We start from the raw sequence: 17,803 nt of genomic DNA, 5'->3' as shown, positions 1-17,803 counted from the left end.
AAAACGGCGGAATCATATTCTTTTTTACCTATTTTTATGGGGAGGAGAAAAGCATGCCATGTAGTTTTGAATGCAATAAAACTTCAAGGTAAAAATCCAAGAAGTGATCTTCGTTTAATGATTCAAATCCTCCTGCATCATCAAAAATAAACAAGCGAACGACATTTCTATTGCTGTCACAAATGAAATATCTTACAGCCAAAATCTTCTTTTGGATTTAATTTTGAATGCTTTCATTGTTATTCTTTCAAAAATACAGCGTAAAAAGCATTTCTTTATTGAAATCTCCCTTTTTACAAAGTCCTAAAATGTTCAGAAACCATTAAAGTATTCTTCGACGCTCTAACAACCAAGCAAGTGATGACACTGATGTGAGCAGTTTCACAGCAAAGCGAAATTAATCTTCTTTTTCACATATACATCTATATCAAACATTTTAACTGGTTTCTTGCTGGCGAATACATTTCCAGTGGCACCAAAATGATCTTGCCTTTGATAGATGGCTTTCCATAATTCGAGTGGGTAGTGCTTTAATGAGGAAAGGCAATTGTAAAGGAATCAAGACAGAAAGTCAGTTAAATCCTTCTCTTTTCCCTGTCCCTTGATGGAGCTGAAGACAGTGATTGGTAGACCCATTTCAGTGTCTGTTACTGACCGACTTGCTTATTAGAATGCGAACCAAATCACTTTGAGCTCGGGGACTGTCTTCCAATTACAAAGCACAACCCGGGGAATAATTTAGGAAATGTTACTTCGGAAATAGTTTAATTGCTGTTTAAATGGTTGGATTTAGAACTGGGAAATTTATCGTGCTCTTTGTTTGCAAACATATTTCTGAATTTTAAAAAACATTGTTACTCTTGCCTTCCTTACATATAGTTGTTTTGGTGCGAGAAAATAACATTTTTCCCCTGTCAAAATTTTGAGCTAGGAAAAAGCCCGTTTTGACATTGTTTCGAAAAATTCTTATTTATTTGTTTATCTTTCTGGTAGGGAGGATTAAATCTTTTATATTAAAATCCGACCATATTCATGTATGTATGTATGTAACTCCTAGGGAATGGCAGCATAAATTGAAGGTCGAACCAGATATCAAAACTTTCGAAATTTTACGAGAATCATGGATCGAATCTTTGAATGACTTTTATCAGATGAAATATAAGTTAAAATGACGATTCTCAGCTACTTATCATTCATTTTAAAAACTCATAAGCAGTTGGTCACTTGCCAATTACTTCTGATTCGAGTGAAAGTGGACATACAGAACGGATTTGGTGCGATGCATAAGCTTTTTCATCTTTTCCTTTGAAGGAATAGAATTTACGTCTCACACAACTTTGTACGACTCTTTCACTAACTTTACCTGCTACAAGTGGCAAGAAGGGGGCGAAACTCCAAAATACACCGCCTCCGTCTGTGTACACCAACGACTTCCGGCTGGTAAACTAAATAATGAGTGTAGCTTCGCAAAATATTGGTAAAGAGCTAAGCACTTGACTTGAAAAGGGTTAAACATTTATCAGCTTCTATTAACTATTTAGGGTCAGTTGGGAAAAAATTAAACATGGGGTAAATGGAAACGAGACTCTATATCACACGCGAGGTAATTTTTGAAACTAAACTAGTCTATGAGTCAAGACTGGATAACCTTTAGACGAGATTCTGAGATTTTTGTAGTGCTTTTGCAAATGTTGCTTCTTTTTCATTCATTTGCCTCACTGTCTTTACAAATTGAGAAGTTCTGCAATTGAGATTCCTTTTTAGCATACTACTCCCAAAAATATTGCAAAAAACAAAAAAAAAAGTCAAATAAATATGATCAAAGAAATATATCGAAAAATTAAAAATTGAAAAGTAAGGTTTTGAGATGGAGAAAGCCTGTCTGTCTGCCTCCTCGCCCCTCCCTTAATAGCTCTTGAGTGAATAGTTCGATTGGAACAAACTTTTTTTCAGAAAGGTTTCGGCGAGAACACTTCCTTCCCATTATTTTTTTCGTTTCATTTTAGTTGGTCCTAAGTTTTCGTTCCATTTTCGACAGTTCAAAAAACCTTAACATTAGCTCCTGTACGAGGAAACTAAAGGATGATATAAATTACGAACTTAAACGCGAATTTGTCACAAACTTTTTTGGAAAAAGCTCTTGTTGAAGAACATGTTTTTGAAAAAGTTTAGGGGGTTTTAAGAGTATTCTTAGAACAATTCAGAAAAAAAATTAGCTTTAATGAAATAGGAAAAATAATTTTGTGGTACCAAAAAGTGTGCAGAGTCTTCTTATATTCTCAACTTTTAATTTCAAGAAATGGTCAACAGTGATAAATGAAAAAAAAAAAAAAAAATGACGCAAGTAAGATAGAAATGTGACTGAATCAAAATTAAATGAATTCAAAGCGCAATTGTTTTTACCAGGGCTGCGGAGTCGGTGGGAAAATGTTTAACTCCTGAGTTCTTGACAGAAATGCAGAATCGGATGGAAAATGACCGACTCTGACTCTTGGAATCAACTCCCCGCTCAAACTCCAACTCCGACTCTTTTACACCAAAATTAGTTCAACTCCGGGTCCGCAGTCTTATGGTTTTTATTGTGAAATTATGATCGGCGAGATTATTTATTTTTACTCTGATTCTAAACTTTTAATCAGTTATTATTATTGTTATTGTTATTTTGTCAACGGAATGTAAAAGGAAATTCGGAGTGCTTTATTTTTTAACAGAAATAAATAAATGTATAGACTATTCGCTATTGAGGATGATTATTTACTTAAGAGAGCTTTCCTTTATATTTGTTTTCTTAAGTATATTTATTTACTTATTTATTTCAATTTTTGTCAACGGGTGTATTTAATTTGATATGCTTTTTCTTTCTAATTATTATTCTTACTATTATTATTTGGAAACGAGCAAATTTTTTGATGGAGAAAATATATTAGCTGTATTGTTCAAAAGGTGCTACCACTTTAATTGTTCGGTTATTTATTTTTTACGTATCTACTTCTTCAGATGAATGAGATATATTTTGTTTTTAGAAAGTTATAAATGTTAAAAATGTATGTTTGGCACAATTTGTAGTCCCATTGCTAGTTAAGAGAATATTGATCAGGTTCTAGAATGTCGATGTTGATATACGGTAAAGTAGGCTTGTTTAGTTTTGGATGACACTTCTTGTTAAAAATTTTATTATGTTGCTGCATTGGAGAATACACTCCAAATATTTCTCCGAGCAAGTTATTTTTCATTTTACATAAAGATAATTTTTTAATTTCAATGTTTTTTTTCGCCAATTTTCCTTTGAGGTCTTTTTAGAAAAATGGTTAAGATAATAAGAACATTAACGAAGGCTTAATATACATCAAAATTATCGCTAAAAACAAAAATTATTCAAGAAATGAGATAAAGTAATTCAGTAAATGTTTTTAAACAGGATAGTTTTTAAAGTAGGATTACGATAGCTAAGAAATTTATGTCCGTTCTGTGTTTATGAGTTTTGAAAGAATAGTCCAAATTGATGATCATTTCCCTGCAAGAACTTTGTCATGACTCTTCGTTTCCATTCTACATGCTTTATTTTGAATTGCCACTTTTTTTTCTCAGTTATGAACAGTTAAAATGTTAGAAAAATGTGTATAAATATCAGAGCTGTAGAGTCGGAGGATAAATTACCGACTCTGGATCCGATACCAAGAATTTTAGAGCCTTCGACTCCGACTCCTTTGTCTCAAAACCAGTTCGACTCCGACTGTAATTTCGCAAGCACTGGCAGAGTTGCGGACTTTCGGGAAAAATGACAGACTCCCACTCCGGCTCTTGAATTTTAAAATTTCGAGTCCCGGCTCCGACTCATTGACCTAAAAATCAGTTCGGATTTGATTCTTTGACTCCGACTTCGATTCCTACTCCACAGACCTGATTAATACACTTTTAATCGCTGGATAGGTTTTATGGGAAAGAATTTCATATATATAACTTATACAAAGCATTTTCAATACTAGCTTATTCATTCAAATATACTAGCTGCATTGCGCGACTTTGCACGGTCTACCGCAAAAATAAAAGTTTTGTTAAGTGACGTGTGTTCAACAATTAGGCTTTAATATTAGAAAAAAATACTGTAAAATTTCCCGTCAAAATAATGATTCTTAAATTTCGATAACGGCGAAGGTGAAAATCCCGAATCAATTAAACGCAACCCTCCATAACAATAACTTAACCAACAACAATCGCAATAAAATGTTTGCACCAAAATCAAAAACATTGTAAAGATTCTGAACATGCTTTCAACGATGTCTTCCATGGGTTAAAAATTTAAGGGCATCATTTTTCTATGCAAAAGTGAAAGTTGTAGTTTTGGTTTTTTTCATTTTGTTCTACGATGTAAATCTTAATACGTCTATAAATTTCTTTTACGCTAAAATATTAATGGTTTTGTTTTGTTTCGCAGTGATTGAAAAGGGAAACTTTTTGCTTTCTCTGATAGAATATTCAATTTCGATTCAACTTTTTTTAACATAAGAGCCTTTGTAAATCTAATTAATAAAACATATTTACCTTTATGTATATTTTTACAGGTTCAGTTTTGCAGCTTTATACATTGAGAGCAATTTTTGTGATACAGATCTACATTTTATTTTCCCAAATCTTTTTATGCATTTGCATTGAAAATATGCACTTGATTTTAAATGTTTGCTATTTAAACGCAGTTATGTGGTTGATTTAAATTGCTTGGAAAAACTATTTCAAGTACAAAATCAAGCTATTGCGGAGGTCGACCCATTTCAGGACGTTTTATTCGTGACTAAAATTCTTTGGAAAAGCTATTCCAGATTTTTTGAGGACCCTTTCAATTTCAAATAATTTAAATAAGAATATATAGATAAATAATAAACAGATAATTGATTGCCGGAAGGTCGAAGCATTAATTTATTATTTCAACATGAGAAGGAACTTTCGATGTGAAGTGTTAGATTTGCCTTTTCTTGGTATGGTGTAAAATCACACGATAAAAAAAGTAAAAGTGCAATGCAAGTTTCAATGTTCGTTGTAAATATAGAACCTTTCCATGATGACTCTTTGTTTGAAGTTTACGAAAGCTTAATCTAGCAATCTAAAATGTATTGGTTACCTTCTGACACTCATAACGGTAACTAAAAGAGGTTCGATGGATTCAAACACACTTCGAAATTAGACAAAAAGTTTTCATTTGTTCTTTAAAGAAAAGCCCCCCCCCCCTTTTTTTTACATCGTAATTGGAAAATTGCTATTTATTTTAAAATTGATATTATCCATAAGTGTCGTCATGAAAATGATGTCCCAGTTTAGTGTTAGTGACCAAGGTGTAAAATAGCTTGTAGGAGTTACTTTTGGAAAAAAAAAGAAATGTATTTAGAATTACTTCATTTACACAGCTTAGGGCGGGAGTCTCAAAACTTCTTCCCTCATCAAGGGCATTGTAAATTTTTGGAGCCGAGGTGAGTCAACAATCCAACAGTATTTCAGTTCAGATGTGCTAGCTAATGCGAGAACCCCTCTACGTTCACGAATACTTTTAAATTAAGCTCTCGGTGGTGGTTCTCGAGATTTTCTGGGCTTAGTTTTCTTTTAAAATGCTTAAAGGAAAATATAATATCAGATTGATTTTTTTTTTTTAAATGTTTTGCAAGAATTCCGCGGGCCACACAAAATCTGCTAGCGCACTGGATGTAGCCTGCGGGCAGTATTTTGAAGACCCCTGGTTTAGGGTAATTTGTGACCATAACGTAATATATTTTGTAGAAAACCTCTAAAGAAGAAATGCAGTAACTTTTTAAAAGTAAACTTTGGATGCGGCTTTATTGTCAATCACAAATTCTAATCCAATAAAAGCATTTACTGTGAAAAAAAAAATAAGAAGTTCATTTTCTAGGGCACAGTTGACCTGGGCAAGTGTCCACCGGAATTGAAAGGAGCGTCCCTCTCCCCCAATGGCAAATGCCCGTGATTTCCTGAGGGTAATGCGAATTTCATTAGGCGTAGTTTGCTCATTAATCTACTGAAACATTAGTTCGCCCGGACGAGGTTAATGCCTGGACTATGCAAAACGCATTTTAAATGTTTACGTACCCTATGCTCGCATTCCTAAAGACAGCAACCGATAAAGCGCCTAAAAACAGTGAGAGGCACTTTTTCAATTCCCGGATTTAATTAAATTCTAAGCACTATAAAACTCGCGATTTAATTTAAATTCTGGAGCTGATTTCACGTTTTTGCTTTTTGGTTTTGTTTTACTTTTCCCGGTCCCTTCTTTTTCCTTTTCGGATAGACGTATGAGAAAAACTTTTCTGATTTAATTTTCTTTCGAGATTAAGACGGTTCGCGATGTAATTTTTATTTTTCGTTCGTAAATGACTCTTTTTCTTATGCCGAGATAAGGCACTCTTTCACAGCCCATTTTCTCTACGTTCGAGAAAGAGAAAAAGCTTTGATTGCATTTTCAAAAAAAAAAGAGCTCCAACAATTTATTGTGCTTTGTAAATGTAACGTATTTAAATTATTTTTTGATTATTTAGAGAAGGATTCCGAAACAGCGATTAAAATCACTCGTTTAACAAAACAGGAAACGGTTCTTTAATAATTACAAAATAAGTTTAATTTATATATTCAATTATTTCCTGATTAAAATTGTTTATTTATTGTCTCTAATTTTGAAATCACTTTTTAAACCTCCGTTGTTGATTCATTAATTTAGAGAAGCTTAATGAAACTTTTGAATATTAATTGAATAATCTACTTAATTCCATAGTAAATGCATTAGTTACAATTTCGTAATTATAATATAAATAGTTACAATTTTACAGAAAATGTTTGTAGCTAAAGCCATCATACAGCAGTGTGTAATTGAGTACTGATGCACGAGAAATTAGGAAACTGTTAAATGGGGGGAGCATCCATTACTAATGTTTATTCATCGATAAAATAGTTCCGAGTATTTTCATATCCAACCTTAAACTTTACAAATATAATCCATATGCGTGGGTGCGTGCTAAGCTGGGCTGATATTTGGATTTTTTTGAAAAATTCACCCAAGAATGAGTTTGTAAAGTTCTCAAGGTCAAAGAAAACCAAATATCATGTAAATAAGAGTTCTTATTCAGTTTTTTTTTTTTTTTTATGATCACTACTATTGTAGTTAGACAGATATGAAATATAACTAGAAGTTCCGTTTGGAACTAAACGAGCCTACTTTCCCGTATACTGACATCGACTAAAAAATAAAAGCAAGCATAGCAAAAAATGCAAAGCATGCCAAACCTACCTTTTAAGCATTTAAAGCTGATCTCAAAAACAAAATTTGGCTCCTCATGATGAAATAAATAAGCGCCTATTAAATAATGCAGCTAATACATTTTGCCATAAAAATCTATAATTGTTTTCAAAACCAAATAAATAAATAAAATAAATAATATAAAATAAATAAATAATGAATAGAAATAAAAGCACATCAAAATAAGTAAATTTTTATGTTTAAAAGAACCTTTTATAGGCTTTTATAAGAACACATGTCGTCTCAGATTTTATTTTTGCCAAACATTAAAATAAAAAGAAATAATCTTAAGTAAATAATTTTTCTCAATAATAAAACCGTCTGCACATTTCTTTCTTTCTGGTAAAAAATAAAGTACTCCGAAATTTCTTTTATTTCCAGTTGACAAACACTAAATTAATTAATTAAAAATTTAGAAAGAAAATACAAACAAATCATTTCAACGATCATTATTTCACAGTAGAAGCCAGGGCTGCAGATTTGGAGTTGAATTGGGTTTTGGGGCAGAAGAGTCGTAGTCGGGAGGTCAAGGACATTAAAATTCCAAGAGTCGGAGTCGGTCATTTTTATTCATGCATTTCTGCCAAGGTTGTGGAGTCAGAGTCGGACTCATTTTGGGACACAGGAGTCGGAGGTGGAGTTTCAGAAGCCCTAAAATTCCAGGAGTCGGATGTCATTTTCACACCGACTCCTCAACCCAGGTAAAGCATTTGTGCTTTGAATTCATTTCGATTCAGTGAAATTTCTCTCCCTCTTGCGGCAATGTTAAGTCTACGAGATATGGTATTTTGATTTTTATTAATGTTTTTTCTTTTTTCGATTAATTGAAACCGAAAATTGAGAATATATAATCAAATTTTGCACAATTTGTGGGTGCCAATTTGTTTTTGTTTTTTTCCTCCGTATTTTGCTAATGTCAAAAATGTTAATGGTTCAAAAAATATACTTAAAATATCCAAATCAAAAAAACCTTTTTAATACACGTTCTTTATCAAGCGCTTTTTCCTACAAAATTTGTTTGAAACAAATCCGCCTTTAAGCTTAGAATCAATATTGCCATTAAAGTTCCCCATTGGCAGTAATGTTAAGTTTTTTTGAACTGCTCAACGCTTGGAGAAAACTTGTTGAAATCAAAAAGTAATACATGGAAATGAAGTGTCATCGCTGAGATCTTTCGAACAAAAAAATTTGTACAAATCGAATTATTCACTCAAAAGGTATTGAGAGAGGGGGAGGGGTACGGGCGACAGACACATTTTCTCATCTCAAAACTCTGCTTTCCAATACTTATATTTTCAATCTTTAATTGATTATTTTATTTTGTTTTAGCTTTTTTTTTTGGTTTTTAGAAATATTTTTGAGGTGCATTAAACTTTCTCTTATGCTCCCCCCCCCCTGCCTCCTTTCTTTCCCCCGGGAAAATAGGCTAAAAAAGATAACTGATCTCTTAATAGATATTTCTTAGAAACGATTTCCTGAAAAAGGTGTAAAATCGCCTACTGTAATAAATATTTTCTTAATAACTTGACTTGATACAACTATACGTATCGTCAATAGGCAGGAAAGGTATTCAATATCAAGATAAAAATAGCATCTAGAGCAAGAGGGAAAGGGTTTTTTTTAGCTTTATTTTTATTTATTTATTTATTTTTTCTTTTATGTACCATCTCAAACTTTTTAAAAATTTTAAGCTACTCATTTTAACGCTTTTCTTTTGTCCAAAACATTTTCTTTTTAATTATTTTTAATTTATTAATTTAACATATACAGTGAAACCTGTCTACAACAATACTGTCTATAACAATAAACCCGTCTATAATGATATTTTCCTTGGTCCTAGCAAAAATGTCAACATAAATATAAATGTTTATAACGATAACCTGCCTACAACAATATTTTTTTTTTAGGTTCTAACAGTATCGATGTAGACAGGTTTTACTGCATTTATAGAATGCAATTTTTGTCATTTCCACATCATCATGACATACACACATTCATATTTTCTTGCAATAGATATTATTGAGATAAATTAATTTCTAATTCATAAACTGCCTCTCTGAAAACATACCCGCTGAAAAAAAAAAACTAGTGTCAAGGCTACTGCTTAATCGACGGCATTACTCTCAGCTTATCCCAGTGATCCTTACCTTAACGAAATTCATAAACTATGGCGTGCTACAAGGGCTGACGGAGGGCATATTAGATGGGGGTGTGCGTGTTTTTGTCCTCATGGCACGGAAATAAGGCTTCTCACACGCCATCAATCAAAGATCCGTCTGGAAAACCCCGCATTCCACGCATTCCTTGCGGTACAAATGATGGTAGGGATTATTGTTATCATTGTCTTTTTTTCCCCACCTTGCTTGGGGTAGGAAACAGAGCTAGGGCCAAGTATGCGCAGAATGTTAGCCGTGCAGCAGTGCGTAAAACAATAGGAAGAGTTTGTTGGTGGCTGGAACGTTTATAATAGGTTTTTGGCCGTTTTAAAAATGAAAACCTAGAGAGGACGTTGTTGGCTCTGTGATACAATACGCCTCGCCCTTTTGTTAATTGATTTTAATCAAGGAAAGTGTCCTCCGCTATGTGGAGCGCGAGTTTTAAGTGAATTTTTTGGAGTGAGCTATTTAAAGCGAGAAATATTCTGCCACGCCAGCTTTATTACGAAGCTCATCAAGGCGATTTTTCATTGTCAACGCAAAAATTCCGCTCTATTGCATATTTTTTTGTTCTTTTTCTTGTTCATTAACTCAAATGATCCATTATAAGTTCTTTCAACAAATGGTATGAACCAATATGTTTAAGGCGTAAAAACTTTTAAAAAGTAGATTTTGGGTATTATATTCGGCGAAAATTCTGTTTCAATTATGCGAACTTTTTAAATGTTGAATATAAGTAATGTATTCAGGAAGTTTCAAAAGTATAATTAAACGTGTATTTTTTGGATGACGTAAGGAACAATAATGTGTAACAAGAATGCAATTCCTGTAAGCTCTGCCAAGATTGGCGCACATTTTAATATGTATTTTTAGTCTATGTTATTAATAATTTAACAAGAAATATTAAAAAAAAATAGTTATTTAAATTCAGAGTATTTAATTTTAAGAAATATTGTTTCAAAGCATTTTGGTAACCTTGCTTTAACAATTAAATTGAAATTAAGCATTCCGGATTGAACTAATTTCAGGCTCTATTTAACCTCTGTAATTGGCACCACATCCTATACATCTCTCTTTCTTTTTATCACCCACGCCAACCAATCCCTGCCGAATTTTCCAGATTCTACCAAGTTTTCAAACCATATCATATTAAAACGTATTCAATACAGTATATACATTAAATTCAGCTCCGCCCTGTACGATAGCAGATAAAACAAAATAGACTAAATTTTATTATCAAAAAAATTAAAAAAAAAAGAAAAGAAACTGATGAAACAAGAACTGAAGAAACTTATTGAAGGAGTATGCAATTCGTTCAATAAAACTCTAACTGGAGCAAGTTTGTAAGTTAGTTCCGTTCTCCAACAGCTATATTAATCATACCAAAATATTTTTAAGGCACAGAATTTCACTCTTAAAGTTATCTTTGCAAGAATAGAAGCACCTTTTAAGAAGCAGTTGAATGCATTACGACTCGCAAAAAAGCTAGCCGTCTTTAAATAAAATATGCCACGGGGTAGAAATATCCATTAGCACATTAGCTCCTATCAGCTCTTTGGAAATTACGCTCTACCAAACAAAATGTGTTCACTTACTACATTCCTTCATGTCGATTTAATGCGTCCTTATTTTTAGTGCCTCAAACACTTTTTTTTTTTTTTTAATATTTCCTTTCCATAACGAGTAGCTATTTCAACCAATTATGAAATGCTGATTCTTAAAATGCAGGAATTCATTGAAGTGTGCAAGTAAATTTTGTGGAGACATTTATTCTTGCCAAAATGATTGTGTGCAGATTTTTTTTTTTTTTTTCAAATTTTATTTAGAGTAAATGCTTTTTAAGCGTTTTACGCGTAACACAAAATAAGTTTGATACAACGAAAAAACTTGGACCTTCTTATATCCACCTGCCCAGAAAACAGGACCTTATGTCCTGTGCGACAGAAAAACGGGACCTTTTTCCGTGAATCTTTTGTCAGTCGAATGTAAAAGGAGTCGGTTAAAATTATAATTTGAGACACAGAAACGAGATGTAAAAGAGCAGTCCGAAGATTTAAAAAAAGGGGGGGGGGGGAGGAATGCTTATAAACTACTCATATAGATTATAACCATCCACTATGTTGAAAAAAAAAACTATTTTTAAAACTATGATTTCATTACTTTTAATACATAGACATTAACGAGACAATTTTTAATCAGCTGTATTTATGAGCACTTTAATCCAATTTTAGGAGTAGCACCCCCCCCCCCCCAACCTCGCACACACGCACGAAAGAGAAGAGAGTTTGACGGAATAATGAACGAACTATTATTTCCGTATAACCTATTGTTAAATGGCAAGTCATGAAATTAATTGAGCACAAGAAGTTAAAGAAATAAAGTTTCAAAGCTGGACCTTATGTCCTAGCTGTCCAAAAATGTGGACTTTCTGTCCGTGGACCTTTTGTCCGTCGGTCCTTAATGTCCGCTGGACATTATGCCCGTTTTATTATGCCCCGGACGTTATTCGCTTTTTTTGGGGGGGGGGGGGGGTTGAATGTTAATCTTCTGTCCGTGGACCTTCTGGTTTCGGACGTTATGTGAGAGGATCCCATTTTTTTTGGATCTTAAACTTAGAACTTCCATGATTTTTAACCGAAAGATAATCATCTATTGTTATAAAACTTTATTTGAAAAATAATGCGCTTAGAACATTTCGGAAAATGTGATTCTTTATATAATATACATTTTTATATCCATCCATCTTTTTCTTTTTTTCTCTTCCTTTTTTTTTTTCATTTTTATCATTGTACATTTGGTTTATTTCTTGTTTTTTGTTCTACACATTTCAACGTACTTTTTTATTCATGGAACGAAACTTACGATTTTCGGTTTGTTAACAAATTTCTGGCTTATTTGTACAATAAATGCCAACATTTATTTCTTAGTTAAAGAAAGCAAATCATTGAGCTGCAGTCATACGTCCTTTTCTTACCTATGTGATAATAAAAAACATAAATAATTTTTGAATGAATAAACTTATTATTTGGCCTAGATCAACTGAGATAAGTTAAGATTTTTATTTTTTGTAGCGAAAAGTGGGTTTTATGAAGCAAATATCGAAATTAAATGCTTTAAACTGGGAAAACGCATTGTATTTATTTTACAAGATGTTTTTAATTTTATGTATTCTTTAAATGATGTAAAAAAAAACTAATACAGCATGCATTCCAATTTTGCAGACAAATCATTTAAATCGCAAATAAGGGACACAAAGCAGTTTTTCTTTACATACTTTTGGTTATGGCATCCTATTCTAGCCAAACAGAAGAATAAGAGTTCTTACGTTTATAACAATCGATCGTCCAGAGTGAATGTCAAAACTGAAAAAAGAAAAAGAAGATAAACCCTAGCGTCCCACTGAAAAGTACTTTTGACATCTTTTCTTTCAGCATCAGTCCAAAAAATACGAACTGCAAGCCTATAGAATTGTCTTCCCTACTGAGTAACGTTTGAAAAAAAAGAATTTTCAGTGGGAAATTTGAATGTAATCGTCACTTTGTCTCCAGACTTACACAATAGTTGCTGAAGATCGTAAATCTTGGCTTGTTTACCGCTGTCTGTTGCTTCCCTGAAATAGATTTTTTTTGTCTGTGTTCAGAGAAAAGGGGGGAAAAACTGTCTGATGGGGTTCGTGCTACAGGGTGAAAGGGATGACTTAACGACTTAACCGATTATTATGGTGGTAACACTGTTTTTGTGCCACCCCTCGTCGACCCCTTTGCTATCTTCGGAAGAGAGCCTAGTCTTCAGGAAGTTCTCCTCCCACAAGACAGTCCCTCAAGCTGTTAAACTAGAAAGCACATGTGGATGTCCTTTTCGAGGAAACGTATTGTTGTAATGACGGATAATCGATCAATGTCCACCAGGTCCGTCATCTTCTGTGAGTGAGTGAGGGGGGGAGGGGGGTAAGAGTATCCATACAGACTATATCAAAAAATCGCATTATGGTGGTAATTGTAGCACGTATTACACAAGTATTAAACAAAATTAGTGTAAGACAAAGGGTAAACTTCAAAATTCGAACCTGATGTCCTACTTGCTCACAAAACTGAACCTTATGTTTTTGCTATCCAAAAAGTGGGGTCTTCTGTCCGTGGATCTTTTGTTTGTCCGTTGTACCTTTTGGATATGTATCTTCTGTCCGTTGTACCTTTTGATTATGTATCTTCTGTCCGTGGACCTTTTGGATATGGACCTTCTGTCCGTGGACCTTTTGGATATGGATCTTCTGTCCGTAGACCTTTTGGTTTTGAACCTTCTGTCCGGATCCCATTATCTTAATTTTTTTAAATTTATTTTCATTTATTTACTTATGTGTTTATTTACGAATGTAATCGTTCACAAACGAATAGACTATGTGGAAGCAAATCTTGGATTATTAAAAATTAATCATTGGCTGATTGTGGAAAAAATGGATTCAAGTTCATAAATCTCATTTTAATCTGTAGTTACAACATTAAAAACATGAGTGTAGTCATTTGTAATCACCATTCTGCTTCTTATAGGCAATTCATTATAGGAAAAATGCACAATATATATATATTTTTAATTAAACAAGAGGATTTTTTTTTCACTTATTAGAACTTAAATTATTGTTACCTTTGTTTGAAATTATTCTAGATACAAAATCGAAAAAGAATCGTAATCAATCGGGGGAAAAAAAAGCGAGACCTATGGCAGGGGTCCGAACCCCCTGGACCCCTCCCTTGTGTGCGCTACTGGTTATGTCTTGTTAGTCAGTATTGCCATTTCCACGGGAGTTCTTGAAAGCTCTGTTTTTTTTTTTTTTTGCCTTTTAATGGCAACAATAATTGGAAACTGGCTCTTCTCTAGAAGTTCATAAATGTTCTGAAAGCTCCCAACTGATCGACTTGTGTTGGCCATTCAAGGAAACGTTACGATGGTGTAGTACTGAAAAAATTTAAATAACTAGCAACTGTACGAGTACAGTAAACCATGTTTTTGAGCAATCTCGATTGCTTATTGTTCTCATTTGACTGTTTTGATATTCATATGATTTTATTTTCCCACCGCCTCTCTCTGCAGCACCACGGTCGACCGGCCTCACAATGCTGCTCCTCTTGCGAAAACCATCTCCAGGTTGCTTCCATATCCTACACACACGCGCATACATACACACACCTACACACACATACCCACACACTCAAGCTTGCACACAGACACAAACACAAACGCCTGCATACACATACCTATGCACACACACACATACCCACACACTCATGCCTCGACACAAACACAAACGCCTACATAACACACATACACACACTCGTGACTGCGAAAAACATAATTTGAATTCAAAAAGCCATAATTCAAATTAATTTATCTTTTTTACTAACAAGTTAAGTGAAAAATAGAAGACATCTCTCTCATGCTTTGTGGTCGGATGTCCTGCCACATGCAGAATGCAGAGTGAAGTCACGTAGTTCCTTCATTTCTCACCAAGTCTTTCAATTCAGCTGCTTTTCTTAAATTTCGGCCGAGTTTAAGACCTTATATCCTGATAACAGGGACTTGAGAGGGCAAATAATTTTTGCGTCGAAAATCAGTTCACTATGTTCTCTCGATTTTATATTTTTTCACCATTACGCTATTCATGTGGTTCCCAGGTTAAAATTTTGGTAACAAAAAAAAAAAAAAAAAAAGAAAAAAAGAAATATGTAAAAGTAAACTGCAAAGTTAGATGACAAATAAGGACGATTGTGCGTAAAATAATGGTATTTTACTTTTATTAATCTTTTAAAAAAAATTTTTAAAGTTAGGAACCAAAAATAACGACTGGATCTAACATCAATTCTGCTTGTCCATGTTAAAGTATGTTTATTGGTAACTTCTTAACTTGATAGGCACGGAATGGTCATTATAATGTGATTCCGTAAACTTTGGTATTTTATCGAGTAGTGAATGAGTAGTGCAAATCGAACTATGAAAAAAAATATAAAAAAAATCACTCATTTACTCCTTTTTGGAGAATATATTCTTTTCTTTCATACATTTATTTCTCTCAGTAACAACTGGCATTTAATCTTCAGTTCGGAATGTTGAGAAAAGGCAAAATTTGTTGGAAAAGTTAGCCGGATAAAACAGGTATTACGATTCAAAACAAATTCCAAGGAACGCGCATTACGGAACTTCTTCCCAAACAAAAATAAGCCACAAATGTAGAGTTATTTGTCTATTTTTATGGAATGCATTAAAAAAAAAAAGGAAACAAAAAATTACTCGTTCTATGTGAAAAGTAAATTCAAGGCAATGCCACGTACAGAAATGAAAATTTAGCAGGAGAAATATCTCCGACTTGCAGGTCAGTTAGCTTTCATGCATACGAAATCTAAGCCAGCAGGGCCGAAGGAAAACCAGAAATGAAGCCAAGAACCCGATCTTTTATTCATTCCATCATCTACGCCAAAACTTTATCCACTTTAAAATGCATGCGCTTTTTGGCTTCATTTCGGTGTGCATATTTTGTACTTTTCCTTATCAGAAGTAGGGAGATGCTATTTATGCTTCTTCTTCTCATAATTCCGTTCCTATGAAATCCATCTTCTGTTATTATTATTATATCGGCTTTGCCTCTGATCTCCAATTTCCATCTCGAACGCTCATTTGCGTTTTATACACATTATTTGCTTTTCAAACTCAATGAAACATAATTATGTGAAGTCGGAAGAATTTGAAATGAGGTACTTCCATTTGTCATTGCTGTCGTCGCGCTGAAGCACTAATCTTTGTACTATCATAAAATTATTCCTGAATAGCGTTCTCAGATTTGTGTTTGCAATCAAAACCGTAACTGTTTTTCCAATTGAATATTTATTTCTCGGTGAATGTATCTTTTAAAGTTGGCAGTTTCATTAATATTTGAACAGATCGGGTTATCATGTTAGATTTTTAACTATTTGTCTCCATTGTAATGAATTCATGTTTTTTTTTCTTTTCATTTTTTTTTCTGGATTCGAGATTGAAATGAAATGATTCATGGGCAAGTTTTCTTAAATATTGCTCCTCACAAATTTCAATTTTTGTTGATGACAAATCAATGTAATTTGAGGATTTTTATCATTTTATTTTAAATGTAAAATTTTACGCTGTAAAGTTTTACAATACGTTTTAAATCATATCGTAAATCAAACTGATTCATTTACAAGATTATATGTTGTGCACGTAATGACATTATGTAAATGTCAAATGAGAACCTTCAAACACTGCGACTCAAAAAAAAAAAAAAAAAAGATGTACGGCTTTGATTATGAGACGCGCGACCCTCAAAGTCTACTTGGGGAGAAGAAAGGTAAATTCTCATATGACCGAAGTTTAATAAATATGGTTTTGTGTAGAAAACCTAATCCTCAATTCAGATACGTGATTTATTCACGACATACTGGCTACACAAGCAAGATAACATACGCTGTATAAAAATATTATAATCTCTTTTTGATAACTTTAACTCTAATAACGAATGGTACATTTTCTATTCACTAAAATTTTTCATAGCTCAGAAATTATTCAAAAATTGGTAGAATAGAAATAATTAATCAATACATCTGCTTCTTTTTAAAACAGGGAACTGCTTTAAAAGAGCTGTTTCTGCGCCCCCTTTCGGACACTTGGAGGTCACGGCCTCCTCCCACCATATGGGGTCAATGTAAGTGGTACAGTTGGAATTTGAAACTGGAGCTGCTTAGAATATCTCAATCTAGTCAGGGCCGCCGAGAGCCACTGCAGGCCCCTTATCAGTTTGATTGTAGGATCCCCCTACACCCTTAAATCCTATAAAATAAATTTTATAAGATATAAATCATAAATATTATAAATATATTTATATAAGATATAAATTATAAATTTTATAATATATCTTATATTATATAATATATCTTATAAAATCTACAACGATTCCGAACCGGGTCCCCCAAACGGCCAAGCCATTTGTTTCAAGTTTGCGACTAGATTGACATGGCCTTTCGTCGGCCCCGGTCCTGGATCTAGTTATTAAATAAAGATATAGATGAATTCGTATATAAAATTTAGTACTACACATCATTTTATTTTGAATAATCGTATGCATTAAGTATTATTAAAACACTTGAAATGAAACAACTAAATAAGAATTGAGATAATCTGGGATCTAGGTGAAGTTGGCAGAAAAATCCTGCCATTTTTCTCAGCATCAATGGGATAGCTGTCACTATTTGGTTTTCGAATATTGGGCTGTAACTGTGAAAAAGCGCACCCCTCGGGTTTTCAATGCCTTGATCGATATTTTGTATTTTTACGTATGCTAATGCTCAAACTG

The 17,803-nt window shown here is 33.3% G+C and overlaps 1 protein-coding gene across 1 annotated transcript in view; it reads left to right on the top strand.

Moving 5' to 3' along the window:
* Positions 1-17,803, top strand: part of LOC129222962 (homeotic protein antennapedia-like) — a 133,342-nt gene that overhangs the window by 114,555 nt on the left and 984 nt on the right. The gene's annotated exons all lie outside the window — the stretch shown is intronic.

The sequence above is a fragment of the Uloborus diversus genome, chromosome 5 (genome assembly GCF_026930045.1).
Source record: "Uloborus diversus isolate 005 chromosome 5, Udiv.v.3.1, whole genome shotgun sequence".
In the NCBI taxonomy this organism is placed as follows: domain Eukaryota; kingdom Metazoa; phylum Arthropoda; class Arachnida; order Araneae; family Uloboridae; genus Uloborus; species Uloborus diversus.
The sequence above is the reverse complement of the archived record's forward strand: the minus strand, read 5'-3'. Positions and strand labels throughout refer to the sequence as shown.